General features: G+C 34.1%; 1 long non-coding RNA gene across 2 annotated transcripts; it reads left to right on the top strand.

Annotated features, from left to right (window-relative positions):
- Nucleotides 1–1,109: 1,109 nt before the first annotated feature.
- Nucleotides 1,110–2,885, top strand: LOC145553133 (uncharacterized). Of its 2 annotated transcripts, none has more exons than XR_014089365.1 (3): nt 1,110–1,698; nt 2,192–2,306; nt 2,401–2,885. It is a non-coding gene; the product is annotated as an uncharacterized LOC145553133 (long non-coding RNA). The 2 variants fall into 2 exon arrangements; XR_014089366.1 differs by having other exon boundaries at nt 2,404–2,885.
- The last annotated feature ends 3,115 nt before the right edge of the window (nt 2,886–6,000 follow it).

The raw sequence follows: 6,000 nt of genomic DNA on the forward strand, positions 1-6,000 counted from the left end.
CTGAAATCTTAGTAAGATTAAATATCTTAAATTAAGGAGATTTTTCTTGTTTTCTTTCTGTCAAGATAATTTTTCTCACCAAGAGGGATTTATGTAAGAATATTTTTCTTATTTTAAGTGTTTTTGTACTTAATTATCTCAGTAAGATATAAAAGCTTAATGTTAAGAAAATATTACTTATTATGAGTAAATATGTGCTAGAATCTAGAATATCAATATTTACCAATCAAACTTCAAGTCTAGAACTTATTTTATATAAGTAAAAATTTCTTATTTCAAGCACAGAAAGCGAAATCACATACTTAATTAAATGTATTCAGATAATTAAAACAGACTATGTCCAAATGGAATCCTTTGTGTTATTGTCAATGAAAAATAAAAAAAAACCCATGAACTTATATTCTTGTATAAATTGGCAGAGTGTACAGGAAATTATAATTTAATATTTAAACGATTGACATTTAACACAACAATTTCAGAAACAATATCAGTTTATATATCAAGATAATTCTTGGCATGTTTCCATCTGCTAAGGACCTTCTTAATTTGATCTTCTTGATGCAACCTCTTACTGACATGTCATGAAATTTCTATTGATGTGTGATTTGAAATGGCTGGTATTCCACACAATGAGATTAGAATCAACAATATTGATTAGCTCAATGTCATGATAAATATTTTAACTTTTGGTTTATATTTCAAATTCTTACTTTATAAGTTACTAATATTAGTTTGAACAATATTTTATTCATCATGTTTGTAACCCCTTTTATGACATCATACAATCCACATGGGAAAGCGCCCAAAATGTCAGTGAGATAGTATTAATGTTCGATACAACAGATTTTCTTTCTGATCCAATCGAGTAAAATTTAAGGTGGTATTGGCAATACAGATCCCATACTTTGTGCAAAAGACAATTAATTTGTTTCTTAATTAAATAAAAATAAATGTAATCCATATCTTGGCTTCATAAAAAGAACACAATGTACTTTGATGCACTCATTTTAAACTCAGAAGTACATTGAGACAACAATCTCGTTCACTATAAACTTGTAATTCAGCAGAAATATACAAAATATGTGAAAATGGAGTTGCAAAATAAAAAAAGAAAATTAGTAAAGTAATAACCCTACTAAACACATCCTTGTTTAATTATTAAAACTACTATAAAATGACAGCTGAAATGGCTCCATGTCACTTTTTTAATAATCTGTCAACATGTCCATTTCTGAGTGAGTGAGCGTCAGCAGCACGCTGCGCTTGGGCATTACGTCCTTACACATTACATACTCACCAGGCGGAAGAAAAAGTAGTTCCCATTAACAACGTTTCATTTCGGCAAGATCTCAATAATTTAGTTACTTTCTAACTTGCTCTTGTTAATCTACATTATCTCAAATTACTAAAGTGTTGAAAGTATTGATCCTTGGATCTGACAATAGATTTTAAAGAATTAAGTTCTGGTATCGGAAGAATCGATATTTCAGTATCAATCCGCACATCACTAACGGCAACGCCAGAGATCATTTAACTGCCCTGATTAACCGTTAATTCAGTTGTAACAGCCTAACTAAGCTTTTATCTACTGTACTTTTATAAGATTTTCTTTTGGCAAATTCTCTAATCTCGGTTGGACATGAATGAAGATGGAGGACTTTTTTACGTGTATAGACCCTACAGCTGCTGTACTGAGAGGTAAGTTTAAAGTTGTCTGTCTTTCTAAGATAAGCTAACTGAAGCTAGTTAGCATGTCGTGATATGCCAATTTTCATCCGTGGTTAAAGAGCCGCTCTTGTGAATATGAGCTTTGAACAGTTATTAACCACAATAGCTGTGGCTTAAAAATATCGACACGAGTTCTTGGTAGCTTCCGTTTTTTAACATAGCTAAGGTGGCTTCTCATTCGTAGCTTATGATTCGGGAAATGGTTAAAGAGCAATTCCGCCTAGTATTTCACTAACTTTGAGGGTGTTTTATGTGCTGTAATTTAAAAACTTAAATGCAATGAGACTAAAGCCTAGGTTAGATATTCCACACTGTTACCAGGATATTTTAAACACTATTTTTGATTTGTGAATTTAAGTAGTCCTAGTTTGATTTAATTAAAATAACTTTCTTGCCATCTTGAATTCATGTAATATTGTAATTGAGCACATGAACTAAAATAAGACTTGTTTTATTTTTCAAGTAAACCAAACTGTTGCCATGGTGAAGCCTATGCCAGACACATCGTCAATCACGTATTGCACCATCTACAAGAAACTTTGGGAATTGCAAGTGACGGCATCCTTCACATTCTTGAGGTAAGAAATTTATGATACTGATTCATCATTACACTGATTAGACCCTAAAACGTGGTTTGTTTTGTGATTGTTTTTCTGTCTGTGCTCCAATTAGCAGATGACCCAACAACTTCAAACAAGACCACTTTTCAGCTCTGTGGTGATCGTGAAACTAACTTTCTACTGGCCATTGGAACCATGCTGCCTGCCCTGATCTTCTGAAAGGAGGACATCATAGCTACTACACCTTTCAGCATCCGTGTGTCTGGGGCCACTCCTCTCTGTGCTGCTGACAGACGTCTTGAGAACACCGTCCGTAACTGAGGCAAGACTTCCGCATATAAAAGGCTATGGCTTATTGGAAGAAGTTCATTGCGGGGAAGCTCCTATTGTTGACATCTAATCCCAAGATTTTTTTTTGCTTTGGACAATTTGGTTTGCTTGACTCTTAGTGCAGCAGATGTGTCAGATCGTCATTGTTCTGTCATTTTACAGGATTGTTTCAGAATCAGATGCCCATCCAGACTTTAAATTCTGACCAGTAGTCATGTTTTATTGTGTTTATGTGAAACTTAAACGTAATAAAGATGTTAAAAGTAATTGAACTTATGTCTTCATTTCAGCAAGCCAATAACATATCTTGTTCCAGTATTCACAGGATCAATTTTTGGATTTTTGTCTTAGCATAAGAACCTTGAGTAAGGCTATGATAAAATATATATTTTAATCCTATGCAACAATAAAAATAAACTAGATTTAGGTATATCACTGCAAAAAGTCCCCTTTCAAAAACAAGAAAAAAAAGTACAAAAATAGGGTATAATTTTCTTAAAATAAGAAAAATTATCTGCCAACAGAACAAGAAAATTTATCTTGTCAAGATTTTCCAAAACAAGAAAAAATATCTAACCAAGATAAACCTACAAATATCTTAAAATTAGTGTATTTGTACTTAAAACAAGCCAATTTTACTAATACAAATAGAATATATGAGATTTATTTTCTTAATACATAGAACATTTTTCTTAAAATAAGAAAATTTTACGCTATTTTAAGAAATTCAGTGTCAAGTAACATTTTCTTTACTTGAGATAATTTTTCTTAAAATAAGATAATATATCTTACTCGTATAAGTAAAATTGGCTTGTTTTAAGTAAAAATACACTAATTTTAAGATATTGTAGGTTTATCTTGGTAAGATATTTTTTCTTGTTTTAGAAAATCTTGACAAGATAAATTTTCTTGTTCTGTTGGCAGATAATTTTTCTTATTTTAAGAAAATTATACCCTATTTTTGTACTTTTTTTTCTTGTTTTTGAAAGGGGACTTTTTGCAGTGTACAATTTGATTAACAAACATCATGTGAATCACATTGTGTCAGACAGGACCAGTCTGCGCCAGACTGACTAAATCAAGAAAAAACAAGACTGCTGTGAGACCCAACCTGTTTATGGTGAGGGTTTTAAGTAAGTGGCATGTACTGCTGACTATCTAAATGAGATTTGATGGACATAATGAAAAGCAGAGAGTTAAACGAGTAAAACTAGTTTTGCTATTTGTTGGAAAAGGAAGCACTATGTCCTCTACGAACTGTCTGCATCCTGTGTTTGTCCCTGACTTGAAGCTGTGAGAGTGAACACATTTAGTTTGACTTTTCTGAACTGCTCTTTTCAAAGCCTGCTGGATGATTTCTGTGAGCTGTGACTCGTTTGAAGAAAGGAACTGCAGAAAGCCGCACGTTCCAGAATTACAGCAAGTCCTGTTCCTCTGAAATTCAGCTGCCAACAAAACAAGAAGGGACTTTCCTGTGAGGGAAACCTGTCAGTCTTTCTGATTTATTCCTCTTGTACAACATTCTTGACAGTTTAGTCATTGGAAATAACTAAATACAAGCTGAAGGAGGTTTTAGACTTGTTCTGTCAGAAAGACTTTACTTTCACATAAAGTCACTGGTTGAAAGGACGAGATTCTCAGTCGAGTGTTAGTGCATCTGACGTCTGCGTAGCAAGAGCAGATGAAAATGTTTCCTGTTGTGGTTGTCACTGTTTATAGGTCGAAGGGGCAAACTACAGTACGTGCAGCTTTTCAGTCAGCTGTGTTTCAACATCCAACCCGTCAGAAGTTAACTCATCAAGTGCTTCTTATCTGGGTTTGGGAACCATTGTGAAATGCATCTTCTAATTGGGAATAAAAACATTAAAGTTGTTGTATATAATTCTGGATCAAAGCCGTTGAACATTGATATCTGTTCTTGACTGGAGGAAGATTAAGTTGTTCTGAAAGGACGGGAGATAATCAGACCACAAGGTTTTGCTTTTAACACCCACTCACCTCTTCCGGCATGTCAACAGTGCCCTTTAAAAGAATTTATCCTTTTCACTTTTTCTCACAAACTTTATGTATTTGTCTTTATATTTAGGACAAACATCTGAGCTAGAGCTGCGTGTCTTTTAAAGCATTTCTCTATCAGTTTTCTTGGGAAATATTTTTTCCAATCTTCTACAGCTCAGTTTGGCTGGATGGAGAGCATCTAAAATCCGTCAAACTCATTTTCATTTTGGGCCATATAGAAATCAAGAACCTCTTCATCTTGTCTCTGCATTTGATGAAAACCTCTTGAAATCAAATAACATTAGACATATTTTCACAGTAATGTAATTTGGCACAAAGATAAAAATGCAGATTTGATCAGTAAAATATTTAAGCTCACTTATCTCACAGGTTCTATTTTTGGAGTCCACAGGGCCACATAGAAACATCTGGCGCGCCGTATTTGTCCCACAGGCCTCAGGTTTGACAACTGTGCAATAGATGAATGTCTCTGACCCAATTAAATTAAAAAATATTTATATATATCCCAAAGGAAAATTGGATGTTGGGGAGTCAGGATGTGATCTTTGCCCATTATGATGGGCAAATTCCTGCTCTCCGTTGCTGTGATTCCAGTGAAGTCTCCTTTTCAACTTCTTAAGTTAAGTCTAAACCTTTTTACCCGTATTATCAAAACTAGCAAATTTAAACAACTCAAAATTAATTAAAAAATGCAGAAATTAGTTTGTCATTCTGTTTTTATTTTCACCTGCTCAATAATTAACATTTTTATAAAATCTTATAGATTCAAAACATAAAAAGGCTTCGGACCATTGCCTTATTAAAGGAAAAACAGACAATTTCCAAATTTTGGAGGTCATCAGTTGTTTTCTATTTTGTTGGCCACATTTTTCTCATTCTTCACTTTTGGTCAATGGCCAATCAAAGTCATTTCAAGGGTCATGAATGGACCCTGGGCCACACTTTGGACATCACTCTCTCTGAATGTGACACGTAGGCCAGAAGTTTAAATGTTTTGGGCTGATCAGAGCTCTTCTTTCATGTTTGCTGTGTCAACCACAGAGGTCACAGAGGACTTCATAAAGTTTCCTTCCTGCAGTTTTTCCATAAATGCCAGATTCGTGTACTGCAGAATCATGAAGACTTTAAATTTCTTCCTGTCTGCTGGTTCATCTGTCTTCATGATGCTTTTTGTTCTCTGTTTTCTAAAAACCCCACCTGTGGCCTTCACAGAACAGCTGCATTTATGCAGAGATTAAGTTACAAACACTCAGGTTTTATTTACTGATTATGTGACTTTGGAAGGTTGCTGGTTGCTCCAGATTTTATTTAGGGGTATCAGAGGTAAGATAACCGCTGTGTGAGGCTTTATTAGTACCAAACA

The sequence above is a fragment of the Poecilia reticulata genome, chromosome 10 (assembly GCF_904066995.2).
Source record: "Poecilia reticulata chromosome 10, P_reticulata-male-v2, whole genome shotgun sequence".
Lineage (NCBI taxonomy): Eukaryota > Metazoa > Chordata > Actinopteri > Cyprinodontiformes > Poeciliidae > Poecilia > Poecilia reticulata.